General features: G+C 41.3%; 1 protein-coding gene across 7 annotated transcripts in view; it reads right to left on the bottom strand.

Moving 5' to 3' along the window:
- The window catches only part of MEF2A (myocyte enhancer factor 2A), a 94,013-nt gene extending 78,384 nt beyond the window's left edge, over positions 1-15,629 (bottom strand). For 2 of the 7 annotated variants that reach the window (XM_075432074.1, XM_075432073.1), the window contains exon 1: positions 15,287-15,627. The gene's annotated coding sequence lies outside the window, so the exon portion shown is untranslated. Of the gene's footprint in view, positions 1-14,785; positions 14,925-15,286 lie in introns of those variants that run through there. The other 5 variants (XM_075432072.1, XM_075432071.1, XM_075432070.1 and 2 more) reach the window with 4 other exon arrangements.
- Positions 15,630-25,721: the final 10,092 nt, after the last annotated feature.

The following is a 25,721-nucleotide window of genomic DNA, read 5'->3' as shown; positions in this document are numbered from 1 at the left end:
ATTTTCCTGATTTGTTAAAGGCCATCTGAGCCAAAACTTTCATCTCAGAACACAGGCATCAATCTAGACCATAGACAAATTTTGGAACTACATGTTTTACTGAAAGCCACAAACTTCATTGTAGTCTAATCATCTAGATGAAAAATGTAAACAAAAATAAGATTTTCATTTTTTTACGGATTATTCATTTAAATTTGTCACATAATAATTACAAAGAATTTCAAGCTTACTTCTGAAGCCACTTCATGCAGCAAGGCTTGCTAAATCAAAGAATCTTAACATGTTCTCACAATACCTAAAAAATTACCAAACCACATTTAATAAAGAAACAAATGCAAAAAGAATAGAAGTTGGTGGGTGTTGACTGTAATTTGTGTTACTGGAACATATCAAATAGTTTCAGTATTCTTCTGCTAAAGATATGAAGAAAAGCTGAAACAGGAATTCACAGCTACAAACCACACGAGACCGCGTGATCAGACATACCCACCTCAGAATGCAGGTGCACGGCCATCCACATCTCACTAGTGAATAGTCACAACTGAACATACTAACTCAATCCCTCAAAGACTAAGTAGATGGCAAATATAACTCAAGACGTGTTCTCCATTAAGAAACAGGCTTGCTCCATTTAGGTACTACAATTACAGAGCATTTTGGTGACACTATTTTCAAGAGGTTCAGATACAAAAATTAATGCTTTCTCTGTGTGGGTATCCTAACATGCCACCGACTTGCACAGCTACATTAAACCAGTTTAAAAGTAGCCTGTACACATCTACCTACACACATCTATCACAATGTAACTTTACCTTTCACCTAAGAGCGGATCTGAGGAATTGTAGCTGAACGGACTAAACGACTATTTTCCTGAATTTGGTCTCTAATCTGGAAGACGGATCTAACAAGTAATATTTTTCCCATCACATGTTGTTTTAGTGTGGTACCTCAGGGAGTCTTTGAAATGTGAGCGTTAAGACAAACCAAGAAGTTGCTGTATAGGAAACACAGGTAAGGCCTACAAGCATGTAACACGTCTAAGCACACTGCACAGACCTATCGGATGCACAGGTCTCAGGTCTGGGAGAAGAACTCTCTGGTTTTAGGGGATTTCTTGCACTAGTTGCCCGAGACCAGCAAACCAGCACTTCAACCCAGAAACACCTTTTCAAGAAAAATTACAAAAACAATACTGACATTATCTTCCCTCATTACCCAAATGAGTCTGAGCATCTCTAGATGCACCGCATCTTCCCATGGGCAGAGTATGAACCCCCGGCAATAAGACGGCTGAAACCTCCTGCAACAGGCACAGCAGACAAAGCAGGGGAGAAGGGCTGGCCGCACACTTGGGCGGGCAAACGGTGCGTGCTCCCCTCTGCCACTAAACTACAGCCAGGGCTCCCTTCACCGAAGTCCTGGAATTCCAGAACAGCATCTCAACCCACTGGGGCATTCCAGAAATTAAGAGTGGCAACGAAACCGCACTCTAAAGCTACTAATTACTTGTTCAATCTAATGAATATTAGATTGAACAATGAAACTTCAATACTTATTGTAGGACTCAAATAGAAATGTGCAGTTTCACAATGAATGATTGTAGATGTGTTCTCTAAACAACGATAATCCAATTACATATCACTCACACAGATATATTACTTTATTTACGCTCAAACTGTCTCCTATTGCTAAAACAAAAGTTAAGTACTTAAATTTAGTACAGGAATACAGCAGAGGAGAAAGAGACAAAGACTTGGCTTAAAAAGCTTATGTGAATGCCAAAAAGAGAAAAAGACAGTTCCCTACACACTCAGGCACCATCAGAGAACCCTTCAGCATTTTTTGCCAAACATGGTTTTACATATTTTTTTATAGTGTTTTAGAAAGTTTTGCTAAGGCAACTTGTGTATTGACTATAATACAGCCAACATGCTGTATTATAAAGAAGACAATAGCAAGATCTGACTAACGTGTATTAAAGAAAACACATTCACTACCATGGGAACCCTATTAGAATTCACCACTACTTCAAGCAGTCTACAGGAAGCTTTTCCGTGCTAGACCTCCTCTCCTAACAATCTCTCTACTAATACTTCTAAGACATAAACGTTAATAATAATGGGGAACAAGCACACAGGCAATGTCGTTGGCTTACAGCACATTCATCTACATAGGTCTAACAGACACAAGGAAACATGGTAGAAAGAATACTAGAATAGGGTCTCCACCACTTACACCATCACTACAGCCAACCATTTAGCTGGAACATTGAAACCAAATCACTGAAAAGTCATTGTAAGCACAGTTAATGAATGTGGGAGAAAAAGGAAAAAATTTAAAAAAAGAAATCCCACCCACAACACAAAAAACAAGCATTACAAGAAATGCACCCAATTCAAAGAAATGTACCAAATTCAACTGAAAGCTGACTTCATCTAATCTGGTGTTGAAGTTTCACCAGAATGATTTTGTTGTAACAAACTGAACCATACTAAACTGGCGCCTACACCAAGCTTTTGGGATGCATAGGTCTAACAGGAAGAAAAGCAAGTTCCACCTCCCAATCTTCAGTTATATTGCAACTCTATCTGTGTACGTAAAAGCAGCGGCAATACCAGCAAAATAAAACCAGAGTTAGTTTAAACATTAAACTACACATACGACTTGCCAAGTTACTGCCATTTACAGGAAAAGCTCAATAAATCTTGCAAGACATTAACATACAGTTGAAACTTTTCTCACTTCCTGCGTGGAGGCAGTATATGAAATCCACCTGGAAGCAGAACTCAAATGTTATTAAGATAATCTGGTTTTAGCTACTTCTTACAGAGTCCAAGTTAGTCTTTCAATGATGGTCTGCAAACTCAAACACTACACAATAAAAGCATTTCTTACAAGGGTTCTTTGTAAGGTTTGGCATCAAAAAATAGGACCTAAGAAGTTTGATTAGACTCCAGAATTAACAGAGTTATCAATTAAAAAAACAGAAGAAACTTTCCCCAAAAAGCATTTTAAGCATTGAAATAACAGAACTACATTTTCTGCTTAAAGTCAAGAGCAGACAGTATCTGTATACCTAGCATTAGCTACTGAGGATCTGAACATTTCACCAAACAGCAAGTCATATCACACTAAACGCTGAAATCCTTTTTTTTTCCTCAACAAAAAGCGTGGCAATTTGGCACATAATTTTGGTTTTTTTACTAACTTCAGAGAACAAGGTACTCCTCCACAGAAATCCAAACAAAAAGATGTGATTTATTCCATATTTTCTGGAAGACATCACAAGCAGCATCCCAAATGCATTGTATATCAAGTTCCTTCTGCATAGTAACCAGAAACAAAAAGTATTCTAATCCCCTGAATATTGTAGTAACTACAATAACAACTGCAGCACAAGCTCTTCCAAAAATAGGCATTTTAAATGCAGAGCTTACTCTTCAGAATTAATACACCTACAATAATCTTTTTCATTAATATATGCAATTGTTTCCTTGCCAAAATTCACATTTATGTCTAAGGAGATGGAAATGGAAAAGACAACATGACAATTATAGAACACAGTCAAACCCACATACACAATCTCAAATAAGTAGATACATTAATGGTAGGACACTTCAAAGTTTAAAGGTCCAAGACCAGAAATAATCGGAAGTTTGAAACAAGAAGGACTTCGAGGTAAGATAAGGCTCACATTCTCTCAAGCGTAAAAGGTGATAAACCAAGCCAGAAACACTCAGGCTATAAATACAAAAAACAACCTAAGCAAAGGAGCACCCCTGGAACTGAATTTTGTATCTTCATTCCACTTGTGTCCTGGTTGAAACAGAACAAAAGCTGCTTTCTAGTTACTTTAATTGGCTGTTGTCAAAATCCTGAAGGAAAACATCTGTAAATACTAACACAGGTGAGCACAAGCATTTATGTTCAAGACCCAGTTGTGCCTTCGAAAAATTCTCACCTACTCCTTCCTTCCTCCCCTGTGGCCCAAACACTGACACAGCTCCCTGGGCGCACTACATGAAATCCAGTGATTGTTGGGCTGGCTGTCCCTTCACTGTTCCAATACTGTTAACAGATCAGACTATTTTAAGATAAGCTAATTATGCCAGTGAAGTAGCTTATAAGCCATTAAGCAGAAGGGACTACGAAGAATTAAAAGCACTGAGGTACAGATAAGACAGAAGCAAGAATTGTGATCTCAGCTATTCACAGTAAGAGGCCTGGAAGATTCCTCATCAGATTGCAACTCCAAATTTTAGTCTGTACAACTTTTCTCCTGCTTCTAGCAGTTGTAACAAGTACAAAAGAAACTTCACACGAAGGGCTGTTCCTTACACCTTCAGAAAAATAGTCATTCAAGCCTTAGAAGAACAACACACGAAAATCTTTGTGGCTTGCTTTGTAGGCATTATCTACATGCATGCAAGACAGACAGCTACAGACACAAACACAGATGCCTTAAAAGAAATAGATCTGAAGAAAAATCCTCAGATTTGAAGTTTGTTGCACAGAAAGTTTTCAAGAACTTTATCAGATCATCTTCTCATTAACATTTCATTAAAGGAATGCATGATGGAAAAGCAGGCTAAAACCTCTTTTGAGAACAATTCAGCCGGTATCTTCAGGAATATTGTGGTAGGTTTTATTACTGAACAATTCAGCCTTAAAAATACCATGTTTAAAAAAAAAGGATCCAGAAAGTCCCCAATAAAACACAGATATGAGCCTCACGTGGAAGGGGGTCAGGTAGTGGAGAGAGGAATTTTAAAAGGAATTTGTTACTATCTCTTAAAAACAAAACAAGATATTCTCTCCACTCTTCTGTTGCCTTTTGGGGGGAGGGGGCTGAAGGGGAGATTAGACACAAGGTGTTAAAACGGAAAAACCTAAATGGCTTCTAGACAAACAGGTCTTCTGACTGACTTTGAGGCAAATCAGCTCCTGCTCCCCCATCTCCAGGACACATGCATAAGAGGAAAAAATGCTGTCCAAAACTATATACAGTTATGGTCAATTATGGTCCAAAGTCTGGCAAGCGAAAAGCAGAGCAGTTGCAATCACAGCCCACTGAGCTTCTATTCTAGATGACAAGAGTGAAATCCTGAGTACAAATGCTGCATAGTCAATTCCCTACATAAAATCCTCAAACTGCTACAGAATTTTGCAAGCAGCGTCCCGACCAGACTTCCTGGGTAGGAAGAAATCACAAATGTTCGACACAACTACCTTCCCATATACTTACAAACAGGCATCATCAAAACGAAGATCTACTTAAGATTTAACTTTATTCTGCTGAACGAATGAATCACAGCCTAATATGACCTTTAGATCAAATCAAATACATTAAAAGCAAAGCAAATGAAGAAACTGAACGCAGTTTTACATCATCCTACCTTTAAGAGTTTATTTTCATAAAATTAAATAAAACCACTTAAAAAAATAACACTGTTTACTGATATGATTAGGACATTATCAATGACGGCACTAAAATCTTGAAGATGGAACTATTGTCCACAGCTTTCTAAACCTGCTTTTCTAATAAAATGAGGTTTACATGATCACAGTCTATTCTCCCTCATTAACAGCTTCCGATTTAATTGGTCAGTTTCAACCACGTACAACAGTAAAAGTATCAATTATTTTTAAGATTTTTTATAAAGTGCAGCAGAATTTTTGACCCAGCAGCTGCACACAGCTCCCAGGCAAAGCACCTGGCCTGCTGGGACCAGAGAGGGACCAGGCTCTGCTGGATCACTCAGGCAGTCAGCAGGCACCTGTACTCACACTACCCAGACCATTTAACATATTTAAAGAAGTTAAGAGAAATACCCTGTATAGCAGGGATACTCTGAAAGATCAGGGGAATAACAAGAATAAGGGAAATGGAAGTTCTGTAAGTTTTACTACTTGCAAAACCACTGCTTTACTATTACTGTTCAGACTTTTAAAATTTACTTCCACTGTTTCTCCAAGCCATATTTAAATATCATAAATAAAATGGGCTATAGTACATAGGATAAAAGAATTTCACTTCATTGTCTTTGTTCTTCCCTCTTCTCCACATCATGCTTCATTTGCTCCTGAGCAACCCAGTCATAAAGCTGGAAACCTTTTATCTCATGCAATCACACTGGTTGTGCTTGCCTAGAGCCAATATTAACAGGACAGCCTACAAATTCTTTAATGACTTCCCATCTTCTCTTAGACAAAAATCAGAAGGTGAAAAGAAAAAAAAAATGGCAGCAAAACCCAACAGCACCCATTTGTAACATGATGTTGGTTGTAGCCTAGGCTTGTTCTAAAGTGTTTTTTCAGTCCTGTAGCAAGACCTGAGGGCTATGCTCTTTCAGCAGCTCAACCAGGACCCCGACTGCTGCACAAGCATGTTTGGATCACCAGAGGGTGCTGCAGGGGCTCATAACATGACTACACATTAGATCTGGGCTTGGATCATAACCTTCTAATATGGCGCAAGTCCTTTTCTCAGCTTTGACAAAAAACAAAATAGAGATTTTTACCTCGGTCTCTTCATATTCACAACATTTCACTCACCTCTCCAATCACCTCATCTGAAGTAAATGACTGTTCTTTTCTGATAGAATGTGGTGCAAGTTTTCTATAAGCACCTTGTGCTAACACAGTATTCTGCGTAGATACACATGTACTTGACGACAACAGGATTCATGGACTAATTCTAGGGCATCCTGAAAACATAACTATAAAAACAAGCATGTCACCACTAGGCTTGACTTGACAGTACAGGGGCCCATCTCCTCAGCAAAAACATATGGGGAAACTATAAACAGAGAAAAAAAAGATTGCAACCCACTGAACTACAGAAGTCTCAGATATAGGGCATGCTAAAAGTATCTGCAGGAAGATTTACTGAAAAGCAGCCAGCGGGATAACTGTGGGTATCAGGTTACATTTTGTCTTACTGTGAACCCAAGCCTCCTATGTAGATAAGCCTCTAAAAAACAACCCAAGCCTCCTATATAGATAAGCCTCTAAAAAACAACTCAACCAAGAGTCACCAGGAGCATCCTTCAGAATGCTAACACAGTAATAGTACCTGACATTTTCAACTCTCCCATAATCCTATTTCATCTCCTGAACAAACCATTATCAGGCTTTTAAAGTACTTCCCTGCTATTTTGCGTAAAGCATCTAAGTGAATACAATATTCAGGAACACTAATAACTTACATTTTAAACTCCAGAACTTTCAATCATTTGAACACCACAATTTACTAGTTCCTTGAAGCTACTGAATTCACTGTGAGAAACAGAAACATTGATCACTAGCTTCCTGCTCCCTCCCCAGGAAAAAAAATCATTTGACAGTTCTCTTCTGATAACTCCTGTTGTTTCCCTCCTTCCCTCAGATTTCAACTCGTATTAAACCCATGACAGTGTCTGGGGGACTTCCAGAATTTCTGTGTGCCTATGCCCTTCACTAAGAACAAGTGTTCTGTATTTCTGTCTGATTCTGTATTACAGATTTGGTAAAATAAAATATTTTTTAAATTTCAGTTAATTCAATTGATAGCTTCCCACTACTTTTCTGATGACTATTCAGGTTAGCAGTTTACATATTTGTGACAACAAGCAGCTACTTAAAACTGAAAATTATTCTTTGATATTCAATAATGTTATTACATGCTCTATATACTCCTTGTGACTTTTTAGCATATTTGTGTTAATAACTAGAACTTCTGCAAATACACCCATATTCCACAACTCCAATATGCACTGAATACCTGCCTCCACCTACTGACCACATATCCCCTCAACCATTGCAGGATTTTGTCTCCTTCCCCTGAAGATCTTCTAATTCAGAAACCATTAATACTTCTACTGCTGGCACTTTTTTCATAGTCAAGCTCAACATCTCTCAAAGCAAAGATCTTCATATATGTTTCAGTGACAAGAAGTTAAGACACCCTCATTTGGAACACTCTGAACAAAAACAAGAACAACAACAAGAGGACAAAAATATGAAAAAAAACAAACAAGCACCACCACACGAACCACAAAAAACCTAACGCTCCGAAAGAAACACAGGATATTAAGGAAGTCTCTCAGAGGAAATCCTTCTTCTGCACTCGAAAGCTTCAAATCCCAAAAGCCAACGAGCCAAGCTAATACGTGTATTATCGAACCCAGAGTAACAAACACAATTTGACAGCCTACAGGCTCAGAAATTTTAGCAGAAAGCGCCTTCCCTTTCCATGCACAGCAGGTGAAACAGTGTCTCTTGCCATGCCTTTTACCTTCCCCTCTTTTACTCTGAAACCAATGGGCTTCTGAGCATAAATTTAAGACACTTGAATTGTAATTAAAATACCCTACCTTTGCACAATAATTTAAACAGCTTCAAAGAAATATAAAAATCTTTAGTTACTGAAAAACTTAGTTTATTACCCTCACTGAATGACAACATTCTACAAGCACAGTGATGATGGAGCATCCCATTTTCCCAAATATTCTCAGAAGACTCAGGACTTTGAAAGTTCACACTGGAAAAAGCAGTATTTTTTTTAATTGCTATATACACCACCTTATTAGCAGTCATTCTTGTCAGCTTACAGTTTTTAAAACAGGATGCATGCAGTCATATCAGGAAGAGGGCAGTTGCTGTGAAAGAATGATACCAAAACCAAGATGTCCTTAACACTGATAACCTCACACAATGTTTCTGAGCTATACTATATGAGTTTTTCACATCAATAAGATGGTCAATTAAATACAATTCAAAACATCTGGAGAAAGACACCCACCAAATAACACTGTCACTTTTTTTTGTTACCTGAGGAAGAAAAAAATTAACTTCTTCCTCAGCCTCACAGACTCAAGTATTGAAGATTTCGCCTGACATAGCAGGGAAAAGTCACCTTATCCTGACACCTTCCAACAGTTTCTCTAATAGACACTGCCAAGGCAAGTCCATTCTGCCCTTCATGACCTCTCATTTTTTTGTATGTGTGTGGTATATTTGTAAGTCTTTCAATGTTCAACTACTTGATTACTCTCTTCTCTTACATCTGTTTGTAATTCTTCCAGATCCTATCTCTTTACACTCACAATACCTTCCTACACATCACAAGGGATACCAAAACAATCTCCTCTGAATTCTTTCTCTCAACTCTGTATGCCAGTATCTTCAAGAAGGAAATGTCTAACGGCATAGCCACAGCACAGCTCCGTTAAAAATGTGCTTAGAATCATGGAATGGTTTGGGTTGGAAGGGACCTTACAGATCATCCAGTTCCAACTCCCCTGCCGTGGGCAGGGACACCTTCCACCAGTCCAGGTTGCTCAAAGCCCTGGCCAGAACCTCACCACCTTCACAGTAAAGAAATTCCTTTTTATGTGTAACCTAAGTCTCCCCTCTTTCAGTTCAAAGCCATTACCCCTTGTCCTACCCCCACACACCCTTGTAAAAAGTCCCTCTCCAGCTTTCTTGTAGACCCCATTCCAGTACTGGCAGCTGCTCTAAGGGCTGCCCAGAGCCTTCTCTTCGACAGACTGAACAGCCCCAGCTCTCCCAGCCTTTCCTCACAGCAGAGGGGTTCCAGCCCCTCGGATCATTGCTGGGGCCTCCTCTGGCCCCGCTCCCACAGCTCCAGCTCTGTCCTGTGCTGAGGGCTCCAGAGCTGGACGCAGGACGCCTGGGGGGGTCTCAGCAGAGTGGGGCAGAAGGGCAGAATCCCCTCCCTCGCCTGCTGGCCACGCTGCTGGGGATGCAGCCCAGGGTACGGTTGGCCTTCTGGGCTGCGAGCACACACTGCTGGCTCACGTTGAGTCTCTCATCAACCAACACCCCCAAGTCCTTTTTGGCAGGGCTGCTTACATTATTATATAGCTAAAAGTTTAATAACGTATCCCCCTTGACCTTCCAAACATTGCAAGTGATCACAGAAAATTACAAGATCAGGCCTGTGTATATTGGTACAGCACTCAATACTGACAGTGATCACAGCTTCCAAGTATTATTACTGCAGGTATCACGTTGACATATCTGCTTTACATATTCTCACAGATCTATGGTTAGCTTTCAAACAATAAAAATAACATTAGTCCAATCCATGCCATCCTAAATCACAGTATTAGAAGCAATATGGTTTTCAAATGCAACTGAGTTTCAAAAACACTTGAGGGGATTTGAAGTAAATGGAAAAAATCCTTCTTCCCCTCTATTATCACCATTAAAATATCATGAGCGCAAACACATCTGTTCTACACGCCACTCTTTTAGGTAATCTCTGACCACCACAATGAAAGCAAACACATTTTTCTCCAAGTTACTTGGGTCTTTATTAAAAAATAATTTTAGAAAGTAAAAAAATCACAGTAAAAGATGCTTTGTCATCAATGGCTGGTACACAAATACTTAAAGCAAGCACATTTCCACAAATATACCTGGCTGATAATTCCTACACTTTTTACAAAACACACTTTTTATCTCAGTGTACTTAAAACAGGCATGCAACAATGCTTAGTAACGACCAGTGAAATCCAGCTGAGCACAAAGCAATATAGAATGCACTTTTAAGTCTCCAGGTTGGTCCATAAGGACTTCGGCAGAATTCAAAAGCTCTTCAGGGACAGAGACAAATATAACTGGGAGACCTACCTAATTAAGCATCCCTAATATTTTGAATATAAAGTAGTTAATTCCCTGAAAAATAATTTAATTAATCACAGTCTTATTAAGAAGGATGTATTTTCCTCTCATCACATAGGCACACTTGTACTGTTACAGCACACGGGGAACAAAAAGCATAGTGCCTTCTGTAGCAAAGGTTCTATATTCCCTGAATCACAACTTCAAAAAAAGACTGGCCACAAAATTTAGCTTGTCTTTATCCAACAGTCATTCCTGTCTAATACTTCACCACAGCCTCAGATTAAGGAGAAAAGGAGAAAAGAAGATTACCATATACACCATTTAAAACATTCCAAGTCAGTAACTGTTTTGGAGGGGGTGGGATGGGGGGGGAAATATTGAAACCTCAGGAGCAGAGTTGTCTTGCAAGGTATTAATTCCTCTTCAGTGTCAAATGGAAAAAAGAGTATACAGTACAGGGGTTTATGTTCCTAAAGAAAGAGGTATGTGCTAAAGATAAAGAATTATACAAAAATTCTCACAGAACCATTAAACACAAGTCTAAACAATATAGTTGATAAACAAAAACATGGAGACCCTTACTACAGAAGAAAAAAACACCTTCCTTTCAAGCCCATAAGGGGTAATTTGAAAGATCCAGTGTCAAAAGAAAAATGCACCATGAGGGGGGTGGTTAAGAGGTAGAAATCTAGATCAGCTGCTTACTTTAAAACAAACAAACTGCACTGGTGCAGGCTACAAACTTCACCCTCCATGGCATTATTTATTCGCTGATACTCTACCACAGAACACACGCTGGACAAGAGAAGGGCAATTGTCATATTATACAGTTGAAGTCTGCTTTTAACTCTGAGTAATACTACTTTGTTCATTCACTAGATAGTGTATCAATGACCTAAACTGTACTTTGATTAGCTGCCTAAAAAATGTTTCTGAAGTCTTTTTAGTGGAAGGTCAACAAAATTAACGGGGGGGCGGGGTGTGTCAAAAGAATGTCTTGCTGTCATCTTACAGACTTCTTAAGACACCAAAACCACCTTGTAAACATTCAGGGAAAGAGTCAGCTATATTTAGTTATTTCAGGATCTGCCTGCACCTTCAGAGACTTTATTCATTTCACATGATGGGAGAAAGAGTTAAACTAAACCCACATTCAGTATCACTTCAGTAGCACATTGGCTAGTCCCTCCAAGTAACTCTTGCATTAGCCTTTCAACACTAGCCGTAAAGCGTGCAAGAAAAAAGAGGAATGGTGCATTTATTTTCCCTGCTTACTTTACCAGAGCTGAAGGAATCAAATCTAAACACAAGACAACAGGCACCAAAATTCACCCATATTAATCACGGACAGAGATTTTGACTTGTGTTCCATTTGATCACCTGAAGAACATCTAATTATACATGTGAAATAATATCTTTCAAATACAAGAAATGTGAAAACTTAAACAAAGCCACTTCGTGCATTAAGAAGTTACGCAGCATATACATGACAACATGATGTTCAAATTAATTCAAAGTGAGTTTTCTTTCAATTAGAAGTATTTCCTAGTGTTTTGCACACATCATCAGGCTGCTGCCATGACTAAATAGGCCCAAAACTTGTTTCACACAGAGTATTTAATCCTATGGCCTTTAAAAAAAAATAAAATGAACGTGAATAAAACGTGCTAATGTTAGTTTTTAGAAAATGTACTTTTTAAAAATTGACCTGAAACTCAGACATCTCTCATGCAGGGCACAACAAACTACAGTTATTACAAATTCAAGATATTTCTTATTTAGGAAAAAAGCTTCGTTCCCAAACTAATACAGATTTGCACATTACATAGCATTACACTACATTACTTCTACTACTGTTAAAGACTTCATCAGCTGTGTTTTGTTATGCACAGCATGAGAAGAGCAGACAAGGTAGCGTGTCGTTGTTCACAGACTTGCTTGGTGCTTCTAGTCTCTCTAAAGCAGCGCTTGGGCCCAGAATACAGAGAATGATACCAAATTATCTGAGAAACTTGGGTAACGTTCTAAAATAAACCCCGTAAAAGCTCTGCTGCCCATGTTAACCAGCTTAAGGTAAAGCACAGACACTTCAGCTCAAATGAGGTTTCTAAATAAGTTAGCTCTTCTGCCATAATAACCCATTTTATTCTCCAGAATTATTTCAAGTTTTAATTCAGACGAGTCCTTCTTATCTAACTAGTCAAACATGATTCAGTTCTATAGATTAACTCACCTAGCTCCACAAAATTCAATGTTCACTTATTTGTTCATCCCTTCTTTCACAGAGAAAGGAACTAACATTATGTGAAATTATACGAATCTAAATCCACATATCATATGTAAAGCATTCTATGGGCTTGCTCACTTACAGAGGTGAGGTGTAACCACGCTGGTTCATATACATGCTGGTTTAAATACACACTTAAAAAATGAAGCAAAACAAGCATACATACAAGCTAAAGGATAATATATTTCTACCATAGCTGTAAATGCCTTCTCAAAAACAAATCATTAGAAATGCCAGAATATTGAAACTGGTTTAGATGAGCTGCACTGGCAGAAAGAAGGATGGCCATCTACACTAAGACTGTTCTGAAGTAGATCCCGTCCCTCTCATTGAAGGATTCTTCTCATTTACTGATGATACTCCTCTACTACTACTGGTAGACTACGTCAACTACAGATTTAGAAAAGAATTATGGGGAGGAAAAATAACTAACCAGAGCACTGGGTTATTTTCCTTCCTAAATTCCAAACTCAATGCCCTCAGTCAAACAAGGCTCATCTCCAACTGCCCAGCACTATTACAATCCCTTAACATCAAGTCCAGTTGTTCCATTCTCTCATTTTTACTTTTCTAGCTAAACAAGTACACAACTGTAAAATATTATTTTGTAAGTATGCCCTAAAATGACATCCTTTATTACAATTCTTCTAAATTTTGTCACTGAAAGACATGTCATTTTGCACATATTCTTGTACTTAAATGAAAAAAAAGTCTAAACGAGGAACCTCACACTTCTCCCCCAAATGCAAATCACTTGTTAGAGAATAGGAAAAAAACCTACATTTTTAAATGTAAAAGGTAGACATAAACATTTTAAATAATTCTTAAAACAGGCAGAATAAATTATAGGAATGTTGCTCTGACACCTTTTGCGCAGGTTGTTTTAACATTAGCTAGCAATAACAACAGAAATATCTACCAAAATACACCTAGTTCCTAAAAATGAAAAAAAAATACTTGCAGAATGAACACTTACGTGTAGACAGTTAACATCATTAAGTTTGAAAGCTTCTAGCCTTCCTTGCGCTACATAAAAATTTACCAGACCGTGAAAAAGGCTTTAAATAAATACTGCATATATTACCAAATCCATACCAAACCACATTTTTTTCCTTATTACTGTCCACAAATTATTCCTTTTTGCTGCTCCTTTGTACTTCCCCGAAACCCTTTCCCCCAGTGTTCATAATAAATTTAGTCTCTGCATGACTACAGGACACAATAGTCCTACGATAAGCACTAAAAAAACCCTCTTCTTAAATTGTCTTTTTTCCTCTACAGAACTTCAGTTTTCCAACTCTGAAATTAATCACCTGTCAAACAAGTCACTATGGCTTAGTTTTTCTAGGCAATTCCATTCTCCTCGCCACCTAGCATCTCAAAGGCAGGTAAAAATTTATGAGAGCATACAGCTCCATAAACTGAATTTTCTGTCTTCCAGTCAGAAACAGGGCAGTCTCTCTTCTTGTCCTCACGACTTCCACATGGAGCTGCTGAACGCCAAATCCTACTCGCAGTACGCCACAGCTGTACCTTCAATCCTTTCCTCCTCTGGACAAAAACATCCTTCAGTTTACACAGCAGCGAACAGCTTCTCCTCCCATCCGCAAAGCACCTTTACGCGGTGCACAGCTCCTTCCACGATCTCTACCTTCGCCTCCTCCCTCCCCGACCCTTCTCCACGGACAGACTCCTAGGAGGGGTTGGGGTTTTTCGTTTGTTTATTTGTTTGGGTTTTTTAAACGTGATGTTGCTTACCCAACGCGGCCGCCGAGAAGCAGGACAAAAGGTACCCTTCCCCCCCGCGTTCCCACACACGCACACCCCGAGCAGGGAACTTGGCCACCCAGGCGAAGCCGATCTTACCTCAGCGTTCCCCGAACGCCAGGGCCTCGCACCCCACCCTCTCTCGCCGGCGCACCGGCCCCCGGGCAGACTCCGCCGGCCTGCTCCGCCGGCGCCCATCCTCTCCTCCGGCCAGCAGGAAGTTCTGGAGGGGGCCCCCCCCGGGAGCCGGGAGCTCGCCCACCCGTGGGACCCCGCGCCCGCCGCCCCGGCCCGCGCCCCTCCCCCGCACCAACTTCCCCGCCAGCGCCCCCCGCCCCGCTCCGCTCCGCCGCGGCCGGAACGGCAGAGCGGGAAGGGGATGGGGGGGGGGAAGCCTCCTTCTTCCCTCCTTCCCCCCCACCGCCTCCAGTCGCCCCCCTCGGCAACTGCCCCCGCCCGTCACCCGCTGCCCCCGCCGCCGACCCCGCTCGCTCGCCTCCGACCCCCGCCACCGGCCGGAGCCGCCGGGCTCAAGGAACGCTCCCCCGCCCTCCCGCTCGCCCCGAAAAGCAGGGACACCCCCACCCCGCGCTCACTCACCCGGCCCGCGTCCCCCCGCTGCCCGCCGCTCCTGCCTCCTCCCCGCTGAGGCTCCTCAGGAGACACTGACACCAGCGCACGGATACCCGCTGGGCGCTATTTTTGGGAAACAAGGCCCAATCGGGGCCGGAACTACTTCCTCTGTCACACACACTCTCTCTCCTCAGGCGGAGCAGACGTCTCCCAAAGATATCCTTCCGCTCTCCTCTCCCGGCAGCTCGGAGGGGGCCGAGGGCGCTCACCCGAGCCAGGCAGGGGCAGGACGAGGGGAACAGCGTGGGGAAGCAGGAGGCGAACCTGCGGCCGGCGGCGGGGCTGGCAGCGCCCCGCTTCGAACGGCCAGCATCTCCGGATTATTTTGTTTTACCATAGGGAGCGGCCGGGTCTACATTCTTCACTGCCGACCCAATCCTGCGGCGCCGCGAGCTGATAGGACAGCGCGGCGGAGTGAAGGGGCGGCAGCGCCAATCGCAGCGCCCGCCGAGAGCGGAGGCGCCCGCCAACCAGAGAGGAGTTGGTGGGCGGGGCGTAAGGAAACGTGGAGGCCGTGAGTGACAGCAAGGTGCTCAATCAGAGAGGCGGCGAGGGAAGCAGCAGCCAATCGAAGCCGAACGTGAGCGGGCCTACTGCGAAGGTAGCCCTTGGCCGTGCCCCCTCCTGCCCAGCCTTGGCGGCGGCGCATGCGTACAAACCCCCCGCCGGGCTGCCTCGCCGCCAGTGACGCACGTCGCCGGCCCCGCCCCACCGAGAAGCGGCGCATGCGCTGAGGCGCAGGGAGGGGCCGCGCGCGCCCCGGCTGAGGGGTTGCCGGGGGCAACGGCTGCGGCGGGGCCTACGGGGGGGAGCTCCCAGCCCGCCGCCCCCCGCCGTTTCGGGGCCCCGGCCCCCTACCCCAGCCCGCCTCCCTCCTCAGGCGGAGGAGCCGGAGCGGGAAAGAAACCACCACCACCGCTGCCTCCCCGCCGTCTATATTTCAGTTTTTTTCCTGACTGGCTTTCTGGGGTGGTCGCTGCGCTGTGAGGGCCAGAGCGCTGCCTTCGCTGTCAGGCTGAGGTGATAGTGCCCTCCTCCATCCATCTCCACATCATCTCTGCCAGAGTCCCCATTAATTTTCCTTTAAGTAGCAAAGACTACTTGGGAATACATAATAAAAGACATAAAATTGGCCCATTTCTGCTTCACAGAAGGCAGCAGCTGAAGAATGACCTGAAAATAAGATTTTAATGATGAAAAGATACTTGCCAAAAATCCTCGGCACTCTGCAGCTTCTCCAAGATTCTTCCTGCAAGGTGCCCGCAGCCCCAGAGTGAAAGCACGGGCGCCATTTCGAAGCGCTGAATTGCTGATGGAGGGTGCATGTCTCTGCTCCGGGACACGAGGATCAAAGGTGCTTTCTCTGCAGAAATCAGAGGGCGTCCTTCATATCTGGAAGGCTGGATCATGGATGTAGTGCAAAACAGGAGCTCCACAAATGGTTGGAAAACAGGGTTGGAAAACTGGCGGCAGAAACACCCAGCTCGCGGTGCGGTAACCGCACCATTGGAAGGGAAAAGGGAGGTCCTCCAAGATGATTCCCAAAAAATGAATCTAAATTGCTGTTGTCCGTTTCCAAACATTTAGCTCAAGTGGAAGCAGTAATTCACAGCTCACGGAAATTTTGAAGTTCAGGATTTATAATGTACAGTTTACTTCGTTTTTAAATATAAGGCCAGTAAGTAGGTTGAACAACTTCTGAAATGTCCACCTTTCTTTCAAAACAGAAGTGCAAGAGTATGCACTTCTTACTGTGGATCTAGGGACAAGCTAGTAAGAGGTGTGAAAGAGATAAAGAAATAATAAAATACAAATAATTGTCACTACTATCATATTTCCAAGGTGATTGTTACTGAACTATCAGGAAGAGATTTAAATGCATACAGTTTTCATACAATTCTCAATGTGAACAGTCCAAGTGTCATTAGTTTTCATAAGAATATAGTTTATTCTCTTGTTCCTCAATATACCTATCATCCACAATATCTGTGAGGTCTATTACTAGAATCTAATGATTAATACAATGAAATCCTCTCATGAAAGCAACATGCTGAAAAGACATCAGATAAAATACTGAATTCTTTAAGTTATAAAAGTCAATGGGAGTCTGAGTAAGACACTGAAGCTAGGCCTGAGCAAGGACTTCTGGATATACTCATTGATTATTTTCAGTATGTAATCATACTATTCTAAGCTGGCAAAAATAGAGCAGGAAGCCAAAGAGATAAATAATTGGTTCTAATCTGTCCTTTTCAGTGGCACTACAAGAATAAGTGTAGCGTGTGTTGCTCAAGGGATTTCTGCATATGCTTTGCAAACAATAGTTAACGGGTACAGAGCAGCGTCTTTCCCACTGAAATGCATTCCTCCCTCAATTGAAACGCTGCCCTATGTAACAATTGAGAAAAGGAAGTGCAAAATATGGTATCCAATTGAAATTACAGATGTTGTTTTCCATAGGCGGTGACGTGCCGTGACATCTGCATCTGCAGACCCCTCTTGGGACTCACAGTGAAAAAGAATGGGTGGCAGGGAGGTCACAGATGTTCTCACATGTCACAATAACATAAGTGAAAAATATCACCCCTTACAGTGACATGAATAAAATCATAGAATAATTTACATATCCAAATGACTAAAATCACTACATGACTTGATGGCCACATTCTGCATTAGGTTTAATTTCCAGGACAACTGCAAAGGCCAAATGGACACAGATGATCCAAAGGATGCAAAGCTGTAGGTGATTAAGAAAAATCCACGCCACAGAGAAAAAAATTATGATCTTTATAAGACCGTAGAAGCAGGAACATGACAAAGCCCCAGAGAACATCACACTTGAGTGTCAATATGACAAGTGAAAAAATATCACAAGCATCTGCTAGGATCACTCTTGAGATAGAAGAGAACGACTGCTGATCGCATTTCTGCCCATCTTACATACAGCCCAGAGACTGAAAAGAACCACCCGAAATCTCTTCCATTGGCCAAATAGCAGGTCAGTGTAATTTCCATCATACCCTGTAAGAAGAAATATACCTGGAGAAATAATAAATATAAAGAAAACTATGGGGAAAAAAAGGACACCGGTATTCTTAATTTTAGCTAAATAGCCTCACCGTTGAATAGAGTCGTCATCCAGCAGTTGTTATGGCAATAAAGCTTTCCCTTGCATCTCTATTCCAGTGCATTTCCACCCACTCATTCAAGGTATTTTGGAGGCATCACCAAAATCATATCCACTAAGTTTTAACTTACATTTTAGGACCTGCTTACAAAACACTCCCAAGAGATGTACCGTGGCTGTTCAATAGGCCTCCTTTCAAATGTTTCTTACATTCCAGAAATCAGCTTTTTCATCTTGCGTCCAGGAGAAAAATTCTTAGTCGCATGCTTCTAAAGGTGAACTTTGTATAAAAACAAAAGGCAGGACATTTAAAATCATAGATAAGAGGAGTAGGGATGTTATGTAGCTTTTGCATATTTGCCAAACAATTAAGTTATCCTTCATAGAGAAGGAGGGTCTAAGAAAAAGCTTTCAAGAACAAGGTTTCTTAAAATCGCAGGCCACGTTAATTCCTAACATTGTTTCGCGTACAATGGTGGAAGTACTCTATGAATGAAGATTTTGTACAGGACCACTTACTGCAACAAACCCAAATTGTGCTCTCAGCATTTCAGGATGGGAACTTGCATTAGAAACAAAGGCTGGGAGCAGGGGGACTCCCACCTAGGGAGCAGGAAATCAGAGAGGAGCAGACAATGGGTCCCTTCCATTAGCGATCTGGGTAACCCCGTTAACCCCATAATGACCGCTTCAGTACGGACACAGACTTTCGCTCTCCGAAAGCTGGCTTGGAACAAACTCCCCTGACCTCCATGTCTGTGGCTGGGAGTGTTGCTGTTACGCTACTATTTGGCTCTGGTGTTCCAGCAAAGATAGATATAATCAAGTAAAGATTTCCTTATTTTAGTCAAGTCCAAATTGCCTGACAATGCATGAATTAAATTCACTCAAATCCATTTCATAAACTGCCCTCTGTAAACCACTAATATTTCCACATCGTTATATGGTACATTCAGTAATCTGATTGCCTTGGGAATATTTGTTTTTCCAGAACTTGTGGCCAAGGTACATAAGATTAGATCAGACACAGCTTGTCTAAGAATGCTGTAATGTGGGTGTACAGTATATTTGCTAGTTTTGAGTTCCAGGTAAAAGTTCTCTTTCAAACTTTTCCACCCAGGGGTTCGAGCTAAGTTACCTGAAGTTGTCTGTTGCAGCATTTGGCACTTTTCGTTTTGCTTTGCTGTTGGCCTCCTAATACTGGAGGATCAACACAGGAAACATTTATATGGCGTGCCTCACTGACTGCACGCCTGATCCGTACCTCGGCAAAACTTGTGATATTTTATAGGTCCTTGCAATGACAGAATACAAGCCTCTCTGGGATTCACGCTTCTGCTGCTGGGATTTTCTCACCGTTCTGCATGTTAACATGACCCAACAGCTGGGTTTGGGAGATCCGATATAAATAGTAACATCATGCTGCGAGCGAGCTTCTTGGAAAGTAAAGAAAATACGTTATTTAATGCACTCTGACATTTGCCTTTCCTCCCCTTATTCCTAAGCTGCATTTCTGTAAACACCCATAGTGACAAATGCAAAGAAGTTGACTTCTTCACGTAGACATAACAAGTGCTGCCTTGAGCCCCGGAGATGATATCCAGAGCAGCTTACCTCTCCTTAGCCAGACAGCTGGCAAATTCTGCACAGTAGGAAAAGGAGTCAGAGCGTGGATGGAAATTCATATTTCCAACAGCATTCAGGATTACAACCTTTGGTGTTTTATTTTCATGGTTGCTCTATGTTTCTTCAGAAACTTCCTGCTTTTGCCGTATCTTTCCATTCATTAAAATTGCAGCTTGCAATTAAACATTCTGACATAACATAGCTGAGATTTTTTGGCAGCAGCCTTAACCAGAGGTTTTCAGAGTTTCCTGCAGACGCCTTTAAATTTTCATATCCTCATGAATGCTTGCCACCTTCTTTTAATAACTTGAAAAAATAAGGCTCTGTTAGGAACTTCATTGTTTCTGTATTTCCCCAGCACTCATTTGCTGCTTTGAGAAATGTGTCATGCACATGTATATTTATAGAGAGAGCAAAGTGTACATATGCACGGTATAGTTTGACATCTTATAGAGAACACACAGATTGCTTAGCAGATCTAAAGAAAAATAGTTATGTTCAATATTTTCATTATTAAAATGTATTTTTCTCTTCTGATGGTATCGTATTATTTCACCCCTCTAAAAAAAACAATCATATTTACCACATTGTTCAAAAACCGCAGGCCTTCGTCTGTTAATAATTTTGTAGCTTTATACATATTATGACTGTCATATATTGCAACACTAAACTATTTCTATTATTTTTATGCAACAAAGTATTTCTTAGGATAGACCTTGCCCTTTTTCCAATGAGCTAGAAATCACTTAAAAGTATTTTATGGTTATTTGCATTTTTAAGGTGTAGAATCTATTTTATCACTTGGAGACCTGTTCAAACACTGCTTGCCATTATCTCTAACATAGATTTGAAATTGATTTAAAAGGGGGTCTTTTTAATGTTCAAACTGACCTTAAAGTCTTTTTTTCTTCTAACATTACCTGGCAGATAAATTCTTAAAGGGATATTATCAATTTAAGAGCTATGCTTTAGTCTGGAAAATTTTCCAAGAGATTAAAGAGAAAACCTCTCCTTTTTTTCCATAAGTTTAATTTCTATATTTGACAGCAGTACGTGTGGTCAGTATCCCATGCTGTTAGGAAACAAAAGGGACGGAAATAGATATAGGAGACCATCATACCTGAAAAGTCTTTGAACTACTTTTTAAAGTAGATTTGAAGTTGATGGGGCCTCTTCAAGTGACAAAAGGCTTGTGGAACTCTTAAAAGCCAGATAGGTTGCTCCTGACTTGTGCAGAGCACCCTCCGCTCCCACTGCAATCAGCTAGCGCTGCTCTTAAAATGTGAGTTTAAGCGTTATTTTTCCTGCATTTTATCTGCTTCACTGTAAACTCTACCGACCAAATTGCACAGATGAAAAGGCACATTTTATTGCCCTGATCTTGTAAACTTCATATCCAGTGCCCACAATGGCTCTGCACGATCTGAAAGAAACTTGTAAAGCAGGTAACTTATGAAATAAAGTTTACTTCTTAAACTTGCGCAGTTTACAAGGTGCATTTTGGGTCTTTTACAATGGTGTTCAGACTCCTCAGTACAAATACGTCACTGGTGTATTTCCCATTGATTTCTTTGCGGGTGCACGTAGGGTGATTGTCCCACAGGATAAATAACAAACAGCAGCTTCCCCGCGCCCTTTCAGGTAAGGCCAAAAATGCCACCGATCCTCTGCTGGAGGTTTGCTTCAGTTTGGAAAACAAGCCTTAAAAATTTAACCAGAGTGTTAGCGTAGATCAACTGGTGCGCCTTTCTGCGTTCTGTATCTGACCAGGCATTTGTTAAGGGGTTTATGGTTTTCTTGGCTGTGATTTAGGATTATTGCATACTTTCTCAGCCCTTTACTAAAAATATGCTCAGTTCTAACGATGAAATATGGCAGCACATTTGTTGCAGTCTCTGAGGATGGTTTCTTATCTGTCAAGCAGTTTAGAAGACAACCTGGCACTGAGACAGCTCACCTGTTTCCTATGGTTACCTGACGATAAACTGCTTCACCGACCCCGCTGTTGCATCTAGGACAAGCGTTTTGAGACAGAGCTCCGATGCACATCTAAACAGGTCACCTCGTGCTAAAATGCCATTTCATTGCCAATCCAAGCCAGCTGGCTTTGGACAGAAAGTTCTTTTCTACTTGCGTGGGCAAACTTTATCGCCTTCCCATCCTTTTTCTTTTGCTGTCACATTACTGCAGAGGTGGCGGTGGCTGATAGCAGAGTGAGAAGCAGTAAATGTGTCCGTGTTAGCCAAGATAATAATGTCTGGTCCTCCATCTCACATAACCTAATCAAATATATTTCATTACATGGAAGTAGAGAAAGATTAATGGAGATTGAGTTCAAGTTATTGAATAAAAAGGAAAAGAATCCAAAGTTTACATGTTTCATCCTGCGTTTCCTTGGCCCCAGCCATAGTTTGAAAGGGTCCAGACTCATCCTGGGTTTGGAACTTTTGTATCTCTAGTTCCAGTTTGGCAAATCCTGTTGTGTTCCTCATTGGAAAGAAGCAAATTTCTTCTTAGCTCTCCCACAGGGTGGAGTAAGAAAACTAGTGTTATCTGGGAGGAAAGCCGAGAGTTTGGGATTGTGGGGTTTCTTTTACTGTTCACCTTGGGGTTTATTTTTTCAGTGTTTTTTGAGAAAGATGCAAGTTCATCTTTAAATTAGACTCTAAAATGCAGGGTATTCAAACTTTTCCATAAAATACTGCTTGATAAAGTCAATGGAAAGTTTGTTATTAATTCAAAGATTTAACCTGCAAACCTACACCACCTAAGCAAAGAGTAAAATACACAACAGGTATAGCATAACTGGTGTAGAAGTGGTTTAAATCTGGTTTGTTACACTTTAGCCAAGCTGAGCTGTTCTAAACTAGGTTACAATCATTATTGCAATGGAAGCCAGGCTCTGAATTTACCAAGCCTTAGCTATACCTTCCCCCTGGGTAAAAGAGGACGAGGCTACCTCAAATCGCCTACCATTTGATGCAGGTATGCATATGGAAAAAGCTGACACATAAAGACTTGTTACCCCCACGCTAATTTGTCCGTGTGTCCATAGCCATAGTTACACTTGTTTATGTAACACCGGCTTAAAATTATACTTTCAGAGTCTGAATGCATGAATGAGTGATCTCATTCACGTCCTGACATGCTCGACAACTTACCATGCATCATCTGAGCCGCAGTAATTGACCATGTGTGTTTGCTCTTAGCCCATGGCGATCTCAGATGGAAGGAACCAGTTTAGACTTTTCTTTTTCTTGGCCCTGAGGTTAAGCTGACACACTGAACCTCACGTTGGCTGCAGGCTAGAGGCAGGCACGCTGCAGTTACCGTGCCTCAGCTGATGTGCGGTAACTCTTTTCAGTTGCTGGAACCGGACAGCATGCCTGAGCTGTTGGTTCAAATGGGATAATTGAGGGCATAAATCAGGTGTTAAGTTCAGTTCAGTGCAAGTCAATTAGGAAGGGATTTCAGGTAAATTCACACAAATCACTCTTAGTCCAGAATAAAAGTGGCTACGCAGCACTAGCTTAACTAAATCCAATACAGCTTAATTCAACATAAATGGAAACACGTTCAGCTAGCCATAAAATGCCAAAAATCTTATGTGCATTGCCCGGGGCACGTGCATTCACATCAAGCAACAAATATAGTTGGACACATAGGCAAAGAAAGTGAGCCGAATTCACAGCTACCTTTGCAGACAATGTACAGAGAGGGACAGAGGCAGCTAAGAAGGCAGCAATACCTTCTCTGGCTCTCCTAGCAGATTTGGTACACTCCATCGTTTTCTGTTGTAAACTGCTGAAGAATGGGTATTTCTGCATTGTCTCAGAAATGTGCACTCTGCCATCATTTAATAACAAGTGTGTAACAATGCTAACATGATCCTGGTAAATGTCAATTGTGAACAAACATGAAACAGCTGAGTTTGTTTTCATTCCTTGAGCTTGATGAAAAGTATTAAGGATCAGAAGATGATACAGATAACAAAAAGTAAATCTAGGTTTCATAAATTTTAATAAACGCAGTGTTATTAGTAATTTAATATAGCAGAATAATCCCTAACAAATACAAAGCAAATAAAGCTTGATTTTCTCAAATGGCTTCACCCTTCATCTGTAGAAACTGTTACTGAAATTAGGGAAGCATAGTTGGGATTAGTCATATAGGGACAATTTTTTAAATCCTTTACCAATGGGAGATTGACTTCAATGAAGGAATCTGGCCCCCTAGTTCCCATTTCCTGGCTGAGTTATCTCATCTAAGAAATTCTTTTATGGAGAATGTCCGTGGGAAACTACTCTGAATTCTTTGTGTTGTGTGAGATTTTAGAAGGCTCTGTTATGGATCAGCATCCCACTAGGGAGGACACAAGATGCATATGCACAATAAAATTATAGCCTTGCCCCTACAACATACTACACAGTCCTAGCAGCAGGCTGTCCTTCAGATTTATTCCTGTGTGGCTGCTGAGAACCAGTAAGGAGTCATCCTGCAGCCTGTGGGAAGAAATGCAGCCCTTTCTTGTGGTTACTTGGCTTATCCATCCAAGGTAAAGAAACATTGTCCTCCACGCTTTGGGACTTGGGCTGTAAGTGCCCTTTGCCGGGATATGAATTTTGTTAGCTGTTTTTTTTTCCTCTTCACTCCAAACAGCACTACACAGTTGCAGCAGACCACACATTTTGAACACAGGAAAAAAAATTAAGCATATTATTATCAGGGTAATTGAGCATTGGAAAGAAAGTTGCCTCCAGCACTTTGTCCAGATTAAAATCTCAATCAGTACCATTATCTGGGAAGTATCTGCAGTGACACGTGCATGCTACGCATCACAGTCAGCAATCTGGCCTATAGCATTTGCAGAAGCTTTAGCAATTTCTTTAATGACCCTTACAAGTCCTCCATTTATTCAAAAGCTGAAATGCTAGTCTATGTGGGACAGAAACTTCTAAAACAGCAGATTGAAGTACTCCATGTAAATTGAGCAATTTCTGTTAACACATGTCGACTAAACTAGAGCTGCCAATCAGCCAAGCTGCTGCTCTGTGACAACAAACATCTGAGGTACTGGAGCTTGAAGTTAATCGAAGTTATTTATTTTATCATGCAGAACTAAGCCATCAGCCATTGCTCTCGCAGACATGGTTTTCATCTTCCCCCTCAACCAGAGTATACATGCTTTCTCCAGAAGAAAATAAATGTTATGTGCTTAGCCCTAATATTAACCTTAAAAATTCAGCTATTACAGTTGATGTTTATTCTGCCTCTAGTACCAAATTATGCATGCAAGCATAATTTGGGGATCACTGAAAGAAGAAAACCTAAACCACAACTATTGTTAATTCAAGACCAAGCACTTCTTTTCGCATCAACAAGAAATAACCGCAAACATAAGAACTGTAGCTAATACTGTTTTCCTCTCATCATGTTAGTGATCTGAAAGGTTCCTCAGAGGATTATTATTTGAGGAGTGGTTCAATGGAAGAGTAAGTAGTTTTAGAGTCAGAACGGAGGGAACTAGCAACAGCAAGTAAAGCAAAGCCATTTCCCTGGCACCATTTCTATACCCTACCACCAGTTGTTTCTTTTCTTTTTTTGGTGCACATTCTTCTTCCTTCCTCACGAACAGTGAAATTATCTTTC

The sequence above is a fragment of the Opisthocomus hoazin genome, chromosome 10, assembly GCF_030867145.1.
Source record: "Opisthocomus hoazin isolate bOpiHoa1 chromosome 10, bOpiHoa1.hap1, whole genome shotgun sequence".
NCBI lineage: Eukaryota > Metazoa > Chordata > Aves > Opisthocomiformes > Opisthocomidae > Opisthocomus > Opisthocomus hoazin.
This window is presented reverse-complemented; position numbering and strand designations above follow the sequence as displayed.